Genomic DNA, 20,776 nt, shown 5'->3' with positions numbered 1-20,776 from the left:
GGGTCCCCCATCCTCCGCAGTCCCTCTGACATGGGTGGGGGTGCCCCTGGGGCCTGGGGAGGGCACCTGTGGGCTTATTCCATGGTGTTCTACCATGGAAATAGTCCCACAGGTCCCCTTACGCCTGCCCTGACCCAGGCTTCAAAAAAGCCTCCTCCCTGCCTTGCACCATTTTTGCATGGGAGTATAAATATGGCGTTAAGGCCATAGAGTCATTTTTTGCATGGGAACGCCTACCTTACATCTCATTAAGGCAAGATAAGTTTCCATTTTCTAAAAAATGACTTTAACTCCATAAATTTGGCACTAAACGGGTCTAGCACCAAAGTATAAATATGGAGTTAGTTTTGCACTGAATTAGAGTTTTTAAAAAAATGACGCTAATTCAGTGCAAACAGAGTATAAATGTGCCCCTTAGCGTCAAAAAATTATGCTAATCTGGTCAGAATCATTTATTTTGATACAAACATGCCTAATGTCATTTGTTTTAAGCTAGCCTACCCTTTCCACCTGCTTGCACCATTCCATAAATATGGTGCCCAGCTGGTGCTAAAAAATGGTGCAAGCCTGTGCAAAACATTTTGGTGCAAAACTGCGTTAGTGCAGTTTTGCACCAAAAAAGTATAAATAAAGCCCTATATTACTTGATCAGCTGTCTTTTTCACACTAGTCAAAATGTATTTTCTTTTCTTTCCAGCTATGATGGGCTTTATACATTGAATCAGCATCTCGACAAAAAAGAAATTGCTAGTGCTTTCAGAATGCTGCCGGACATCTGGTGATTAACTTGTCAGCAAACATTATGTAACCCTGCTGTTCAAAGTTTCCTTTTGAAGTTGGGATCCTCGTACTGAAAAATCGCAACCTTGCTTGACAGTGTATCTGTCCGCAAGATCTAATGTTTGCAATAAAGGAGGAGCTCTTCGCCCTTGGATCAGCCCAGAGGAGCAAGAGTCACACCTCGTTGCATTCAGTTCTACATTTCATACATAGAGAACATACAAAATGATTTCCTTTATTGTTTTTTCTTTACTGCAAGACACATTCGTTTTCTTTATGACAAAGTAAATGTAAGTAGCATCATGAGGTTGCGTATCTACTGCTTCCTTTTAGAAGAACAACACTTTGGTGTCCCTAGCAATGCCATTCACCCAGGGGCGACTAATACAATTCAGCACGTCTGCCAGATTCCCTACTCCTACAATGCAAATTTAGCACCCGGAGACTTTGGCAATGTCAACAAGTGAAGAATACAACTGAAGATGCAAGCCAAATCTATTTCTTTTGACACTGGGTATAAATCAGTGTCTGTAACCTGGAGAGTGTTAGCTGGAATGGTACACTCACTTTAAGGTAGATGTTCTTCACACTGGCGCACCACATGAACAGACTCATCCATCAAGTATTCATAAATGTTTAGCAATAACGTGGGCTGTTCAAAGATGCATCATTAAAGTAATCACTTACTACCAGCAATCACACAATGTTCCGAGGACACATGATTAACATTAATCATAAATAGACCAATCGTTATCACTAAATAATTGAATAATGACATGATTTCTGCGTTCCATTCGATTTGAATACAATGTCATACTTCAAAGCACGTTCGTGCTACAAGAGTCGTTCCCTGACTGCAGATTCATGATTTATGATTATTTACCCTTCTTTCAACAAGGCCATCACAATGGAAACTAAATTTCAAGAACACCATCAAACTTTTCACTTTCAGTAGGATGGGTGACTTACTAAGCAAAATGACTCTTGTATTATATTATTATTTTATGGTTTGAAAATATTTACATGAACGCTGCTGCATGTTGAGTGATATATATATACATATGCAAATATATATTCACTGAAAAAAACAAAGGTGACGGGGACGTTATAGTTATGAAAAAATAATAGAAATTCACTTAAAAAAAACAAAGGTTACAGGAACGTTATAGTTAGTTTCTGAATTCACTGATACAAAAACATAGAAACTTACTAGTTATAGTTATCTCAAGCACCTACAATTCATGCCCCAAGATACATATAACTCGCACCCCTGCCATGCACAGTTTTTTAATCAGAAATGTTACTGCAAATATTACATTGCTGTCATCAATGATGTTATCAAAGATTTCATGAGTGCCGTAATTTATGGGGTAATTAGCAGTGCATGACAAGGGTGTGAGTTACAGTTACCTTAGGGCACAAGTTATAGTTACATGAGATAACTATAAATACAACTGGTGAATTTCTCTGTTTTTGTACAAGTAAATTCAGAACCTAACTTTAACATTCCTGTAACCTTTGGGTTTTTTTTAAGTGAATTTCTTTGTTTTTTATAATTCTATAAAGTGATTCAAAGTGATTACATACACTCAAATTCAGCAGAAAAAGTCATCAAGCATTTCCCTATTAGCATAATTTCATTATTGTGGATCCTTAACTAACACCAGATAACATGCATAATAATCAACAGTCTAATTTATAATACTTATCCTAGGTGTGGATGAGCAACCAGAGTCAGTCTTTGTCCTCAAGACATCAGTCGATCAACGACTATCAGGATTTAACATCAAAATTCAGAAAACGCAAAGCAATAAAGTTAAGCACTTCTCTTGTCAGGGCCCAAAAATGGGCAAGAATGAGCTATGGAAAATGCAGAATGCTGGGTTCTTCTCAGTGCAGTTCGGTTAAATCAAAATCGCTAATCTACTTTCCAAATCCCAATTGGTCAATTGAACGCATGTTCACACTTTGTCCAATAAAACTAAACCTCCAAATATAAAAATTCTACTATTACTCCATTCACATATTGTTGATTGGTTGTCCTGCAATGTCCTCATCATCAGGCTTGTCAGGTAACAATATTGTTGCAGCTTCTACTCCAGTCAGTCTCTTCATTGTTCTCCTCCTGAGAAAGTCAGTCTCACATGCATTACACACAAAATATGACATTTGTAAGGACAGCATCTTCTAGCATTCGATTCTCAGGAGAACCTATAGTTACCAGCACATTTAAAACAATGCAAAATGGAAAATCGCAGTTTAACTCTCTAGGACAGCCATTTATTAAACCTTAAAAAATACAGCTTTGACATGAGACCTGGCAAGTAGGCCAAGACCTACTCTTAGTTAAGGCCTACAAATAATAAAGCTAGAAGATAACACATAACCTTTAATATTGACATATTATTACATTAATCAAAGACATATTCAACATTTCACAGTATTAAACTACTAGTAAGTACACTTTGTGAACATTGGCGGCAACTCATCATTATCACGTTTTCAAATGCGTGCATTACTTTTCTACTTTTTTATATTTTCTACACAAACTCCTTATTCAGAATACATGTACATGGGTTAATAATTGTTATTTAATAGACCTGCGCTAGCACCTCCATCTTGATGGAATCAAAGTGGAAAACTGAAAGCATTTTCTCCTGAGGATACTGCAGTAAGTAAGAGGATTAGGGAGCTTAATAACAAATATGTCTCCCAAGATGGCTACCAGAGAAAAAAGAGCCCAAGTGCAGCACAAATGTCACCCAAATGTAGCCCAAGTATAGCCCAATGACAGAAGCGTGCAAAACACTTTATTTTGTTTCTTTGCAGTTTTATATAGTGGATGATTGACCCAAAGGTATTGGAGTGCTTAACAGGAGCAGCAGTTACATTGATCAAGGACACATTCCTTTTGGGCTTTAGGCATGGGGATATTTAGTGATTCGCCCAGAATCAGAGGATGTCGAGCTGACGCCATAAGTCAAACCTGGTTCCCCAGTAGCAAAGTCTGCAACTCTCGCTGTAACGCCACGTTTTCAACCCTGAGTGTAACATATAATCAAGTGATCAACTGGTAAAAAATATCAAGATAGCAAATAATTTAAAAGTGCTTTGGCACTTGAGAGCTTAGAAAATATGTATTCATTTTAGTTTTTTAGTGCCACTAACATAGGACCCTCTCATTTTTATAATTTCTGAAGGAAATGCTTTAGGTGTTACAGTTTTGATTACATCAAGATGGCGTCAGGCATGTCACACTTTTGAAATAAATAAAGAATGTTTGCAGATGAGTTGTGCACTAGAATACTGTGGGGAGGCAGATGTCAGAGGCGTAGGCTTGGATAAGTGAGGGCAGGGAGGAGGGTACAGAGGTAACAAGTTAACCATGCTGGGAAGGCAGGAGGGGTGGTGCCAACATAACAGACTATGGAGGACAGGGGAAAGGGGGCAGAGGCACCAGCACCAGAGCTAAGGGTTCAGGGTGACTCTACCCTGGACTCTTTTCTTATTTTTTTACTTTTTTCTGGGAAGTCAAGTCCAAAAATGGTTGCCAATACTTCCTTGTTGAAGTGTTGCCAGCCAATCAGATCTCACCACAAGATCGGGAGTGTTTGTGGAGCCTTCTTTTCCCTATATATACAAATTTAGATTTTCTTTCATTTCTCAAAACCACTGAACAGGTTTTTACCAAATAACAACAAGCATTACAATGCAACAGGTCTCGCGTTTGCTCATGTTAGAGCTGATCGCGTTGTAAACTCCTAACCTGACTTTTCACCTATCGGGCAAAAGTGCATTTATGTACACAACCCGAAAAAGTGAAATTAACTATGTAAAGCGCTCGACTTCAGCCAAGCGAGATCGCGCTCGTAAGTTAGAGAAAAAGAGGTCCACGAGCCCAATGGAAAACAGCGAGCCTCGCATGTTTTCTGTACTTGGTCGCTGCGCTCGAGGAGGGCTAGCCACAGGAAAAGGCATGACGTGTGCTTGGCTTCGACTAATGAAAGGAAGCAGATTTTATTAGGCAAGCCCTCGAACCAATTAAAAATACTGACGTGAAGTTGACAGAGCTCCGAGCCCTTTTCTAAATACAAAAGCGTCTTGCTGCGATACGCATGCGAGCGCATGCAACGCAGGCTCAACCCTAAAAAAGGCTACCACCTACTTGGGACACTGCTTATTATATGTATGGTGGGCCCTACGGGCCTGCACATGCCCTAGGGACCACCACCACTGCAGGCAAAAGTTGTTAAATGAAATTAAATTAACTTGTTGGGGCCTGCGTGCCCCCCGCAGCACTGGGGCAAATATACTTTAAATATACTTTAATAAAAGTGGGGGACCCGTGGGGCCCTTCCACAGCCTGAGGCCCCCACCTCCCCTGGGGCTCATTTCATATAGTATGCAGGGGTGCTCGCCCCTGGGACCCCCACCTGCCCAGGCCAGCAACTAAATGTAATATGGGGGTCCTGAGGACCCCCCTTAGCCCATGGATTGCCACCTCGGAGCAATGAATTATAAATATATGGGGACGTGCAACTCCCCTTGCCCCAGAGACCACCACCTCCCTAGGACAACTTCAGAAAATAAAAAAATAGGGTGGTACATACCTCTCTCTGGGCCCTGGGTCTGCCACCTCCCTGGGGCTAACATAACATATGAGGAGGGGGTCCGTTGCAGCCTGGGGAAGCCACCACCTCACTGGGGCTAAATTCAAAGATGGAAGGGGCCTCCTGGCCCCCCTGATGGAACCATGGTTGGCCCTGGGTACACCATCCCTCCAGGGCCAGCTCCTGCTAAATCCCAAGGTGCCCATCCTTGGGAGGTAGCTATTTGCTTTTGCTCATCCAAATATTTGAGGTACATATCAAAATGTGATTGCACTCTTTTTACTTGACAAATGCATTTTTCTTTTCAATTTGTCCTAAAATATCTCATTTTAAGTATATCATTCATCAAAGCCTAGACAAACTCTCGGGGTGGTTATAGGGGGCTAGAAGAAAGACCTACTCGCAGGCCAGGCCCTGCTGTGCATGGCCAAAGGCCTTGCGTGGCATAGGGTTTGGGTGGCTCTAGAGGGGTTGGCCGAAGAGCCTGGCCTCTGGCCCTGTAACATTTGTTTTTTTCAGTGAAGATATATATATATATTTATAAATATATAACTAAATATATATATACTACCAGTAGGTAGTTATAGTTAGGGCCTTGGGCCTCATTTCTCATTACAAGGCCCTTGCACCACCAGAGCTTTTTGTGTCTTAACTCCGAGCGGTAAGTACGGCAGCTTCACAGGCAACACGTAGCTTGGAAGGTGCATGCAATGAGTGTTGTTGTGGGCATTCCACTGCAAAAACCATTTAATTTTGACGCTGTCCCAGTGTTATGAGGAATCGTAAACCTGAGGCAGTGCCAAAAATTAACGCCACCCTAGGGGTGGCGTTAGCATGACGCAACAAGGAGAAATACTTTTTATTTTTCCTTGTTTTTGCTTTTGTTATATGTGCTGCATTCTGCAGCACACATAGAAAGAGCAAAACACCATGAATGGCTGTTTATGTGCTGGAAGACGTCCCTTCCAGCACATAAACAATTATTCCCTGCAAAGCAGGCACCCTTTCACTTTAGTGCAAGGGTGCCTGGGTTGGTGCTAGGCACTTTTAGCGCCAGCGCAAGAGGAAACACATGGCTGTGCTGTATTTTTGTAAATTTGGTGCATCCCTGCATTTCTGGAGTGACACAGTGCAGCACTGACAATTTTGGCATGGCATCACGCTGTGCCGATTACTCGTAAACAAGGCCACTACTTTCCAAAGGAAGAGCATTTTTTGTTTTGCCAATAACTTTCTTGCCACTTGAAGAACCTTCAAAAAGTTTGCAAAACTTATACTTCAGTGGGTTCAGATGCTGTCTTGAAAGTTTCAGGGTGGTCTGTCAAGGTGGGGCCAAGAAAAAGGAGGGGTCCCAAAATGTGTTTTCCCCATGTATTTTCCCATAAGATTTTTTAACACAACTACAGCCCGAACCGCTAAATTAAATTACACCATATTTGGCTGAAGGCTAGCGCTTGGTCTTGAAAGTGTGCTTTTTGTGATTTTGTGTAAATCTGTTCAGTAGTTTTTGAGTAATTAGAGATTTAAAACTATAGATTTCTATGGATGTGGATCCTCCATGGATCCAACTGTCCCCATGCTGGTATTGATTGGCTGCCAACACTTCAGCAAGGAAGTATTGGCAGCTGTTAGAAATGGGGTCACTAGCTGGCAGTCATTTTACATTCCGTCCATGTAGGGCCACTCTCTTTAGTCAGGGTAAGTGAGTCACACACCTAAGATAACCCCTGTTCAGCCCCTTGGTAGCTTGGCACAAGCAGTAAGTTTATCTCAGAAGCAATGTGTATACACACAGTAACAGAGTGAAAACACTACAAAAGGACTTGACACCAGTTTAGAAAAATAGCCAATATTTATCTAAATCAAACAAGACCAAAACAACAAAAATCCAAAGTACACCAGAAAAGTTAAAAGAGTTTTAATCCATCAAAGTCAATAGTTGCATTGTTTTAGGACAAAGTACCTGGTAAGCATCAAAAATAAAGCCGCCAGGGATGTCATGCATCAGAAAAGCAAGCAATGCATCGATTCATTACTTAAAAGTAAGGGTGTGCATCAGTTCTTTCCCCACCTGGTTGGCGGTGCCTCGATCTCCAGACATGCAGACTGGTCTGTGTGGTGATGTTGAAGATTTGTCGCCCAGGAACGATGTGTGGAAATCCAGACCCAGGGCAACAATGGATCTGCCCTGAAGCAGACGATGTATCGATTTGGCAGCCACAAGGCAGGCCATGCATTGATTTATCTGCTGCAACGGCTCCAGTGTGTGGATTTTCACTCAGGTTACCAGCTTCCACTTTCAAGCAGAAGACCCAGGCACTGGCAGATGAAGTCTTTGATATCCCTGAGACTTCACAATAGGAGGCAAGCTCAGTTCAAGCCCTTGGAGAACCTTCTAAGGCAGGATGTAGGAAGCAAAGTCCAGTCCTTTTACTCCCAGGCAGAAGCAGCAACAGCAGGCCAGCACAGCAAAGCAACAGGCAGAGTGGCAGGTCCTCCACAAGCATTAAGCTCTTCTTCCTGGCAGAACGTCCTCAATCCAGGAGTGTTCTAAAGTTGTGGGTTCAGCAGTCCAATACTCATTTCTGCCTTTGAAGTAGGCCAACTTCAAAGGAAAGTCTTTGCAGTGCACACAACTCTGCCTCTCCCTGTCATGGCCACAAACACACACTGAAGGGGCTAGAGACTGCTTTGTGTAAGAACAGGCACAGCACTATTCAGGTGCAAGTGTCAGCTCCTCCTTCCACTCTAGCCCAAGAGGACTTATCAGGATATGCGCGACACACCTCAGCTCACTTCATGTGACTGTCTAGAGTGAATTCACAAATAACCCAACTGTTAGTCTGACACAGACGTGAATTCCACAGCCAGGCAGAGGCACAGAATGGTTAAGCAAGAAAATGCTCACTTTCTAAAAGTGTCATTTTCAAACTTACAATTTAAACACCAATTTCACCAAAGATGTATTTTTAAATTGTGAGTTCAGAGATCCAAAGCTCCACATCTGTATCTGCTCCCAATGGGAAACTTCACTTAAAAGACATCTCAAGGCAATTCCCATGTCAACCTATAGGAGAGATAGCTTTGCAATAGTGAAAACTGAATTTAGAATTCACCAGCCCATGGGGCTGCCTTGGGCCTACCTTAGGGGTGAAGTACTTGTAGTAAAAGGGAAGGTTTGGGCCTGGCACATGGGTACACTTGTCAGGTCGAACAGGCAGTGCAAAACGGTACCCACAAACACTGCAGTGGTAGGTCTGAGACATGTTTACAGGGCTACTCACGTGTGTGGCACAATCAGTGCTGGAGGCCAACTGGTATCATTTGATTTACATGCCCTGGGACCCTCTTGCGCACATTACTAGGGACTTACCAGTAAATCAAATCAATGCCAATCATGGAGGGACCAATATAATTTACACAGGGATCACTTGCACTTTAGCACTGGTCAGCTCTGGTAAAGTGTCTTGAGGCCTAAAGCCAGGACAAACTAAATTCAGCACAGAATCAAAAACAGTAGGTCAGAAGTAAAAAAGTACAGAGGAAACCATGCCAAGAGTTGACAGGTCTAACAGAGGTCATCTGGGGACTTGGCGTGAGCCAAGCCCAACAAAAAAAGTTTAAAAGAGAAGAAAAGGGGTCAGGGTAAGGTCACCCTGAGCCCCTAGCCTTGGTCTAGGGGGACCCTTGCAGACCCCACCAGGGCTAAAAACCATTTTTTTTAAATCAGCTGATCCCGATCTATGGATTTTTAAGCAATGTCAAAAAAGGGCAGTCTCCCTCCCTTTTTTTTTTTTTTTTTACTACAGGGTGGGCCAGGTCCTGAGGGCATTGGGGACTGAAAAAGGAGGGGGCTCATGGAGCCCCCCTCCAGCGGCTCATATTAGCCATAGGGACAACCACTTCCCCAGGGCAATTAGACAAAAAACGTGTGGCAAGCTAAAAAAAAAGGGGATCCGTTGTGGACCCCCGGCCCTTGATACCACCCCCTCCTTGGTGCAAAGTTAAATGCTGAATGGGGGCCCCCTTCTTGGAACCAAAGATTGCCCAGGGTGCTCACCCCGGGCCATAGCTGTTTGTTCTGACTAGGCAGGAGCTTTGACAGCTCCCGCCAAGTCAGAGCAAACACTCTACTTCTAGCTGGCGAGACCTGCCAAAGTGCTGTCACCAGCTGGAAGTGGAGGTTTCATCTCTTTCTCTGCCCACATATACGCGGGCAGGGAAAGATATGAAACGATTGCTTTTGCAGAAAGGAAGCTGTGTCTTTAGCATCTCCTTGTATGCAAAAGCAATGCCTGCTCCCTCAGGAGGTCGGGAGCGAGCTGGGACTGGGGACCCTTGAGGCTCCACTGTGGGCCCATTTCATACTGGGTGCCTTGGGATGCACCCAGGAAGGATGGCGGGGCCCCGGGGATTGGATCCTGGGGCCAAAATCAGCCTGGGGATGGGGGGGCACCATTGAATTGTAGTGGGCCCCGGGGATGGGGTCCCCTGGGCTGAAATTGGCTGGGAGTGGGGACTGCATGTCCCACCTCCTGAGCACAGGCCGTGAACCCAACGTGATAGCAGTTAGTAACTAAGCAGTAGAAAATACTCCAGCTGGATAGACATTTGGTGCAAAACTGTGGACTCTTACTTGATAAATGGGCAGGTGAGCTCCTGTTCTGGCCATGATGTTAATTTCACAGAAATTAAACTTCAACAGGAAGCACTTACAAATATAAACATTGTAGGTGCCCCAGTTGAAGCTCCACTTCTGGAAATGACAAATGATCTCAAATCCACAAGCTTACTGAAGGCAAAGCAAGTGTGTTTAGTCCGCGATTCCATATTGAAAAACAATCTGAAATCCGTATTGGAGGTGAATGCATCTTTCATCTATTGGAGCGCAATCTGTATATGTCTGTGATGAGTGAGTTCTTTCTTGTCTAGCAAGCTCCACCCGCTTGGCCCTGCCCTGTCCACCTTAGTAGTATGCAAAGGTCTTCCCGCCTTCTGCCAGGATGATGGACAGCTTACCAAAGGACCCCCAGTGCATTTCCCGGCGACTTTGGAGGCATATTCTTAATTCAGAGGAATATGAGGATGTCCCTACCAAACAAAGAACCACTTATGTCATATACCTAAAAGGAAGAACCCTGGTTTGGTGGAGAATTACTTCTTTGCAGTCTCATTGGCCTCTCTGTCGGAGGATTCATGTTATCACAGAATTCTGGAAAAAGACATATGAAGAACAATCACATTGCCAAATGCAAACAAGGTCACTGGAGACATTTCCTCGTGGTCCATTATGCAACTGTAGTGTAGAATACACACTAGACATTCACCCAACAAGGTAGCACTCAATAACTAACCAATAGAAAATACTTCCATTGGGTAGACATTTTTGTGCATAATTGTGGTTTCTTGTTGGATAAACGGTCAGGTGCCGTTCTCTTGCGGCCAAGTTCACATGCAGCTACTGTCACACCCACACAGACGCTCATACACCCACTCAGAGATGCACTCAGACACTCATACGCCCACTCACAGACCCACACAGGGACTCAGGTACTCAAACACAGGCCAACTCAGACACTGAAGCACCCACTCATAGACCCAGTTAGACACTCATGCACCCACTCACAGACCCATTGAGACATTCACTCATCCACTCACAGACCCCCTCAGACATTCATGCACCCACTCACAAAACCACTGAGAGACTCATGCATTCACTCACAGACCCACTCAGAAACTCATGTGCTCACGCACAGATGTACTCAGAGATTCATGTACCCAATCACAGACCTACTCAGATACTTATGCACTCATTCACAGATCCACTTAGACACTCATGCAACCACTCACAGGCCCATTCAAAAACTGACTCATCCACTCACAGACCTACTCAGACACTCACGTGCCCACTGACAGACCAACTCAGACACCCCCAACACTCACTCACAGACCTACTAAGTCTAAAATGTATATTAACAAAGAGATATATGTGAATAGTATAATGGGTATTTGGCATCTTTTGATAGATTGGAAGGATAAAGGCTTACTAATATGGGAGGAATATTGTTTTTTGAAGATACTCCTCATATTAATAAAATTGTTTCCAAGAATTGGAATATTTTGAGAAGTGATCCTATTATTAGGAACTCAATTCAGAAAAGACCTAAGATTACATATAGAAGAGGACAGATTATTTGTGAAATCCTAAAATCTAATGATATCACCACTATCCCTCAAATTAGAGAACATAATCTACAGGGATTTTTTCCCTGTGGACATTGTAAGGCTTACCGTAACAGTATTATGCGGAAAAAATATCTTACATGCAAACCAAGAAATATGCGGCAGATCTCTCAATTTTTGACTTGCAGTACTCCATTCACAATTTATATACTAGAATACCCTTGTCAAAGGTGGTATGTGGGAAATACAAAACATAGTGTAAAGAAGCGTGTCCTGGAACATATGCGAGCCATTACATCTAAAGATACACATTACCCTGTAGCTAGACATTTTGAACAACAACATAAGTCTGACTGCTCTCTACTGTCATATTTTGGCATTAAACATGTGCCATCATATAATAGAGGTGCAACAGAGAACAAATATTACGTAAAAAGGAACCAAGATATATTTTGGATTTGGAAACTATTATGCCTAAAGGTTTGAATTCTGGTGAGGAATTGATTACTCACCTTTATGAGGATTAGAAGATTGGTTGTTATTATGACATGCATAGGTGCATTTTGTTATATATGTATATTTTCTAATTTTGGTACTTCATAATTAATATTGGCCTGTTTTTCTTTATTTTATTTTCTTCTTTCTTCTTCTTTATTATTGAGGTTGCAGAAATGTATGGTTTTTAATGTGTATAATTAGTTTATTTTATATAATTTTTTACAGGAAGTTGGGGGTCAGATGAATGATAATTGGATCCCATTCGCTTTTCTTCTATTTCACCTATATTTGAACTTCACATAGTGTTTTGGGTGATGGATGCAGATAAGGAATTTTTGTATATTTATTTGAGTTCAACGTAATGTCTCCGAACAGAACAGTGTCAACATGTTTTGGCAAACACCTTCTACTGGACTCGCCCACTTGTTCTCAACCACCTCAAATATATCAATAATCCTGTGTCCGTTGTTACAACTACTCTGTTAGGAATATTGGTTCCGCCATCTTGGAGTGTGTCAAGTAACGTAATTCACAGTGCAATAGTTCCACATTTCTTGGTAATATTCGCCATCCTACTATTTCAACTGAAAATGTTAATCAAAACATACAATTCATTTCAGATTATACATATTCATCAAAGCAATGAAACATATTTGATTCTTCAGTCCACAACAGTGAAGAATATCAACCTGAATTGCCCAATTCAAGAATACTGGTGTAGATGTTAGATTCCAAAGAGGTGGCAGAAACAAATTCATATACATGATCTAAAGTGAAATAACAATTGCGTTAAACCACAGTCAGATACATTGTTCTTAAAAATTAACAATAAATGTGATCCATATTATGTGTTCCATTTATAGAGGGAGCAGCATAAAATCATGATTTTGCGTAAACAATATAAAAATAAATTACCAATGATACAATTCTAATATCCAAATATCCCTCCCGCTGGGGGCACAATAAATGACTCATATTCACATCTCATACTTAAAGTGATATATGCTGTGCAAACTCTTGGCTGTGCAAAATACATAAACTCCACATGTGGCTATATATTGTGGATTTGCGTATGCGTATAGATCGTAGAATAAGCTCTTCTTGTTCAAATATGTTATATATGTTATACATAAGATTACATATGCATATAAATCATAATATTGCATAGTCCAATATAAGAATAGGTATTAAGTAATACAATCCAGGTACCCCAATCGGGATAGTGATCCCTCTATAATTTCATTGTTTCTATATTCCATAGTTAGAGTGACGCAACTATCCATACTATAGTCTATATCAAATAGATAAATTCTCCATACTGTTCAGGCACCCCAATTGGGATTGGGATCCCTCTATAATTTCATGTTATAGAAGTCATTATCAGACAGATTGTTTCAATATTCCATAGTTAGAGTGACGCAACTATACATACTATAGTCTATATCGAATAGATAAATTCTTCATATGAGTATATGTTCGTATAACCACCTCCCTATGGTCTAATATGCTTTTATTGATTACCAACGATCTATGTCAATGTTCCATAAGTAAAGTGACAAATGCTGTGCAAACTGCAATGTATGTAAAGTGCATCCGCTCTATATGCTTCTATTTATTCAAGAAAAAACAAACGAACGAATAAGATTTAGTGTATGTTACTGAGATAAAGACTCATAGTGATCGTTCTAGAACATTTAAGCCAGGGCAGAGTGGTTATATAGCCTGTCAAATAATATTAACCACATATTCAAATAAATGCCCAGGCATATAAAGTGCTATGTATGTCAATTTCCTCTCTATGTAATCATCCTATGATATGGAAAATATTCACATGTTTTTCTTCTAAGAATGGCAATGGATGGTAATGTCAGACATCGGACTCATAAATATCATCATTATGTAAACAGCCACCGATAGTACAAATAAAAATACCACGTATAAAGAATATATGGGTTGCTGCAAACATTAATATTCACAAATGGTTCTTTCTTTCCTTAACTGTAGTAATCTTTGCAATTCGCAATTAGAAAATCGCAAACTACGATGTTTAACAGTGTCTCAGATACTGTTTGCGATTCCTAAATGGGTTACACTGGACCTGCCTCATCAATATTCATGAGGCAGGTTGCAATCTGCGACCCATTGGAAATGGCCACAATCACAGGGATGGTGGCCTGCTTGGGTCAGTAGACCACCATTTCTGTGACTGCTTTTAAAAAAAAGTAATTTTAAAAAATGCTGCTCCTTTTCCTTAATGGAAAATGGGATGCATTACAAAAATAAAAATGAACATTTTCTTTTAATTTTTTAAGAGTAGGCAGTGGTTTGTGGGGCCACTGCCTGCTCATTAAAAATTTTGTCATCCACATTCACAAAGGAGAAGGGGTCTCTTGGAGACCCCTTCCATTTGTGAATAGGTTACCACCCCCTCTATAAAGCTGGTAAGATATGAATGTTTTGCGACAGAATTCTGGTTGCAAAACATTCATACATACCAGTGCTTTTTGATGTTAGGAAGGGATGCCCTAAACACGTCCCTTCCTAATACCGAATTGCAAAAGCAAAATCCTGTCAGTAACAAGTTACCAAGTCACATTTTGCCTTTGGTGTGTGGCAAAAACATTTTTCTGGTCGCAAATCGCTTATAGGGCTTTGTACATCTGGCCCCTAGTGACTAAGGTGAAGATGAAAAAAATCTATGCTTCCCAATGGAGACATGATGCCATCGAATGCCCCGTAGACATTAGGAGAGAGTTTGCATTTGAGTATGATAAGCTGATCACATAAGCAAAGATCCCAAGAGTTGTGTCCCTGTGGCACAGTAACCAGAATTCTCTTGAACCAAATACAAAAATGTCAGTCTAGTTGGTAATCCAAGGTAATCATGCACAATTAATTTAGTATGAACTAAGGACCATGATACGTCATAAACCTGAAAATAGTAGGACAGCACACGAAGAGGCAGAGTTCCTGAGTACGTATCATAGTCCTAAGTTCATATTCTATCACAGTTGTTTCTTATGGGAGTAACCTTACATTGACAGTCTGCAGTTACTTTGCTCTGTCACTTGGTGCCTTTAAAAAATCACATGTTGTGACGAAACACATCTTGGCTGTCAATGTGCCACTTGATTTATGAGGACTGTTCTTCCTGATTGAAACTGTGGATGCCCTCTCCACTGTGCAGGAAGTACAAAGAAGAATATGGAACCCATCTGATAATAAAAAAACTGGATGGGATTGGAATCTCCATATACTCATTAAATTGTATTGCAAATTACTTTGAGTGCTGTGGTTTAATCCTGTTTACTGTAGTATATGTGCTATGTTTAGTACATGTTTATGCCTTGGGGTAGTGGGGCACTGGAAACCATACGCACCACCTTCTAATTCTTTCAATGAAGCAAAACTTGGAATTGTTCCAAACTACTGTTGGACACTCATAGGATGTGTGGTTAACATACCATCAATACCCTTTTATTTTTCTTTGTTAGCTAACAAAATGTATCAATTGGTTTTGAATCCTGATGTTTACCCAGATCTATTTGCCATCTGAATCTTTAATTATCTCGAGTATTCCACAAGACAGCTCTTTGGCAATCATAATTGCCACTCCTCAAATCTTCATGCTTCACTTCAACTTGCTTCCTGACTCCTAGAATACACATCAATGCTGTCCCACTTACATACCATTCGCATTGTCCCTGTCTCCCCTTCACTTAAGTTCTATGATGGTTCTGCCTCTTTTACCCTCTCCCATCCATATGCTCCCCTTCACAGCTAATCTCTCACTCCAGCTTTTTACTTTTTTTTGCTGGCCTGTCCCTTTTAAATACACTTCTCCCCTTTCACGTCCATCCTCTTATCTTGTCTCACTGTTTATGAATATCTTACATCCACCTCCCTCTTCCACACCCTACACTTCATCACCCTGCCGATTACCTTTCTCATTGATTCTACTCCTTTCTCATCCCCCTTTCTTTTCCCTGCTGCATACTTAATCTCCCATCTCTGCCCAGCTACTAATCTTAAGTCACTGGTTCTGCCCCTGTAACAGCTACGTCTCTCCTGCCTCCCTACCCCACCTCTTACATGCTATTGGTGATCCTTCACTGTTACATCCACCTCTCACACTTACATCTTCCTGCCACTTATGTTCTCCCGATGGTTCTGCTTCTTTTATATCTACTGCTCCCATTTATACACTACCTTGCACCTTTTATCTTTCCCTTCAGCATCAACTTTTTTAGTTGGTCCTGCACCCTCTAGATCTGCCTGTTACCTCAATGTTCTACTCTTCAACTTTCATCTCTCCCTTACCTCTAACCTACTCTGGTTCTGGCACTGTACCATTTACATCTCCTCTCCATGTGCTGATCTTCACCACTCTTCGGCCCAGTCTCTTATCTAGTTTTACTCATTCTCCTCCTTTACATCAACATCTGCTCTTCCACCCTTCCACTCCTACATTGTCTTATCAGTGGCGGCAGGGGCCCTGAGGGCACAAGAGCACTGCTGCCCAGTATCAGCAGGCTAAAAAGAAGCTGCTTTGAACAGCTTTGAAAGGCTAAAAGTATAAACAACCAAACTAACAATCAGTACTTTCTTTCATCTGTGCTATGCGCTTTCCTGCACCCTTCACACATACACAAGCCATAGAGCAGCTGTACATGCCCCCCTGAAATGTATGCCTGTCAAAAACATAGGATCATGCTTGGGCAGTGATAAATTTGAAGCAGTGGTGTCCCAAGCCCTACTGGAAGCCATGACAGATTGGGGATGTGGAAGAGTCAGTCCCTGTTCCTATCCTGTCTTCTGATAGGGCTGTCAGTAAACTCATGTGCAGAGACACAGACACAAGGACTGAGTGCATGTGAAGAGAAGAGCCGGAACGTAGAAATCTGCCTCAGTACTAGTTGATAAATTGGACTGTTTCCACTGCTCAGGGTTTCTACTGTCCATTTTGCTCACCCCTGGTCATGTTGTTTTTCCCACACTTAAGCCTTGGCATGTTGTTCCGGTAGGCACACAGTGTGTCAGCTTCCTTAGCCTATGATCACTCTGTGTGCAGAACCTTTGAGATGAGAATCCCCTGGGATGATATGGTGTCACATTCCAGAGAAAACTGTCACAGTATGTTTTCTGAATGTCCAAAAACATAGCCTTATTGCATGTATAAATAAAGATTTTTCTCTAAGTAGTAACCATTGTTGTACATTGAGTTCATTTTGAAGGCTAGGACAATGGATACATTTGGTGTGTTGGCACTATTCTACAATGCATCTCTTGTGCTGGAGTATTTCTTGTTTCCAAGTTTGAACATAAACATATATTTTGAACAAAACAGTGAGAGCCCTCAGTGTAAATGACATATATTAATTTGATTGAACTACTTTACACTGACAATGTCTACCCTTGAGCAGGAACATATTTCAAGGAATAGGAATGCTTCAATGGCAACAAATATTAAATGGAACAATAACCGTTTTATATAGCACCTACTGTCACACATTTTCCAGTAATAAGCTCTGTAAATATATTTAATTAATAGCCAATTAAAACTTGTGACCTGCTGACCATTGCAATTTAAATTAAAATATGCTTTATTCCCTACACAAACCCGCAATCTGACAAATTCCGTGATCATCAATGATTAATTCCGGGACGATTACTCTGTCAAACATAAACAATATGCTTTGAGTCCAGATGGAGGTAACTGATAGGATCTTCTTTGGTCAGAGTAATTTAGACCCAGGTATGGCAGAAATAGTTGGAAAATGAATTTTCGCCCAATTTAGCAGTAATGTTTACAATAGAACCCACATGTAAATGTCATTTGATTCTGTTTTTCCCACTAGTTGGATAGGAGAGAACACATTTAGAGTGCACATGGTGTCATGGGAGCTTATAGAGAATATTGCACACTAGAGAACCGTACACACTAGAGAAAGATGATTACTGGGGGAGGGCATGTTGCAGACACTAAAGTATGGTGATTGAAAGGGTAAAATGGAGCACATGGGGAAGTGGGGATTACAGAATGGAGAAAGGAAAATACAGGAGTACAGTTCTTACATGAGGATGAGACACAGGAAACTGGTGCAGACAGGTTAGATTGGATCACACCTGTGGGTTCTCCACCACTTTTTGTCGAAGCCGGGCTAAAAATACTATCTTCCACCATTTTTCAAAGTATTATTGGGAAGGTTGAAACCCCAAAACCACTAGGTAGGGTGTGGCTTGCCTGGCACACCGCAACCTATTGTATGTTTCATTCGGAACCACTGTATTTCAAAGTTCATCAGTCTCGCTGCCTCTTACTTTTTTGCAAGGATTCTACCCCTTTTACATTGCTGCCTTTGGCATGTAATGCCCGTAAACTCATCTGCTCATCTCTGTACCAGCCTGTTCTCATTGATTCTGCCCATTACATCCATCTTTCCTTTTTCCCAGTTTCCCTTTCGACCAATCCAGGGCTTTAAGTGGGGTGAAGAAAACTGGTGGGTCTCCTAAAGGGGTATGGTCTATATAATTAAGGATGAAGCTTAAACATGTAGTCTGAATTTCTGTGATTCCCATTGTGTTCCATTTGACTGATATTTTGGTTTGTGAGACCTGGCACCCTTGGCGTTGTCTCCCTTGTCTTTTTTGCCTCTGCTTCCCATGATTTGACTGTGTGCTGGACCCTTTTTTTGCTGATTTTGTTACTCTGGGCCCTTTACCACTGCTGACCAGTGCTAAGGTGCAAGTTCTCCCTGTGTAAATTGTAGGTGTAATTGGCTTTTCCATAATTGGCATATTTGATTTACTAGTAAGCCCCCAGTAAAGTGCACCAGAGGTGCCCAGGGCCTGTATATCAAATGCTACTAGAGGGCCTGCATCACTGATTGTGCCACCCACATGAGTAGCCCTGTAAACATGGCTCAGACCTGCCACTGCAGTGTCTACGTGTGCAGGTTTTAAACTGCCAAATTCGAACTGGTAGGTGTACCCACTTGCCAGCCCCAAAACTTCCTTTCTTATACATGTGAGATACCACAAAGGTAGGCACTGGGTAGCCCCATGGGCAGGGTGTTGTGTATGTTAAAGGTAGAACATGTACTGGTGTTAACATGGGGGCTGCCTTTAAATAACTTTTAAGTGTAGTTTCCTTTTGGAAGCTAATAGAGACTTGGAGTTTGGGGTCTCTGAACTCACAATTAAAAAAAAACATATTTTAGTAAGGTGGGTTTTTTGATTGTCATTTTGAAAATGCCACTTTTAGAAAGTGGGCATTTTCTTGCCTAAACTATTCTGTGACTCTACCTGCTTGTGTATTCCTTGTCTGGGTCAGACTGACAGTTTGGCTGTTTGGGAATCTCTACTAGACAATGAAGCAAATGGTGCTGGGGTGTAGCCCGCATATCCTGATGGGCCATCTGGGCTAGGCTGGAGGGAAGAGTGGTCACTCACACCTTAAGGGGCTGTAGTTACCCTCACAGAATGCAATCTCCAACCCACTGGTGTGAGTCTGAAGCCAAGCATGGGCAAGGCAGGATCTAGTCAACAACAGAGACTTTCCTTTGAAGTTTGCCAACTTCAAAGGCAGAAAGGGATATAAGTAGTGGACCCAAAACTCCAGACTTTTAAATTACATCAAGATTCAAGAGGAACTTCTGCTAAGGAGAAGAGCTGAAGAGCTAAAGGAGGAGTACTGTCCCTTTGCCTGTGACTATGCATTGCTGGGTTGGCCTGCAGTTGCTGCTTGTTCCTGAAAGTACAAAGACTGGACTTTGTGGTACATTCCTGCTTGAGAGGTATCTCCAAAGACTTGGACTGAGTTTGCCTCCTGTTTTGAAGTCTCAGGGACAGCAAAGAATTCACCAACCAGTCGCTGAGTTTAATTGCTGTGGACTCTAGATTGCCAGGTGGTGCCATTCCAGTACCTTGGCCCATGGAAGTGAAATCTGGTGAATTTGACAGTGAAACGACTTTGGACGACTCCGGAAGACTTCGCAAGGACGCCTCTGCAGAAAACTCATGATGCTGCCTGCACCTGAAGCCGTAGACCTCGCTGAAGGGTGATGACCCCACCGACAACTCAGGCCCAGCGGCAACATGGCTGCTAATGTCCTGCAAACTCATGGGATCAGAGTGTTGTAGCACCAATGTTCATGACACCCGTCACAGTGCTTGCAAACTGTTGTGTGATCGTGACCCCATGAGGTCATCCCACAGCGCCCTAACCCGCCAGACATTGACCCTGCCGGAAGTGTAAGGGAGTGACACCTCACACCAACGCTGCCACACCTCCACCGCTCTGCAGGAAGGATCTGATGCCTCACACCGACGCTTCCGCTTCATCACCCCACAGCACCAGAACTGGGGCCGCATCAAATTCAGTGATGCATCACTCTCTGACTCCGTGGACTAGCTTGTTTCTTCACTTGGGCATAATGTACTGTACCTGGTTGTCCATTTGACTACGCGACTAGCACCAGTGGCATAGCATTTTGAGGAACGAGTCCATCTCAACGCTGTGATAAAGCAAATTGCAGCATTTGTTTTTCTAAGCACTATTTTTGTGTTTAATCTTGCAAAAGTCATATCTTTACTAGTGTATGTCGGATTTTTATCATATTGGTCTTGATTTACTAAGATAAATATTTACTCTTTTTCTAAACCTGTGTGATGACCCTCTTGTAGTGTGTTCACTGTATTACTGT

The sequence above is a fragment of the Pleurodeles waltl genome, chromosome 7 (assembly GCF_031143425.1).
Source record: "Pleurodeles waltl isolate 20211129_DDA chromosome 7, aPleWal1.hap1.20221129, whole genome shotgun sequence".
Taxonomy (NCBI): Eukaryota; Metazoa; Chordata; class Amphibia; order Caudata; family Salamandridae; genus Pleurodeles; species Pleurodeles waltl.
This window is presented reverse-complemented; position numbering follows the sequence as displayed.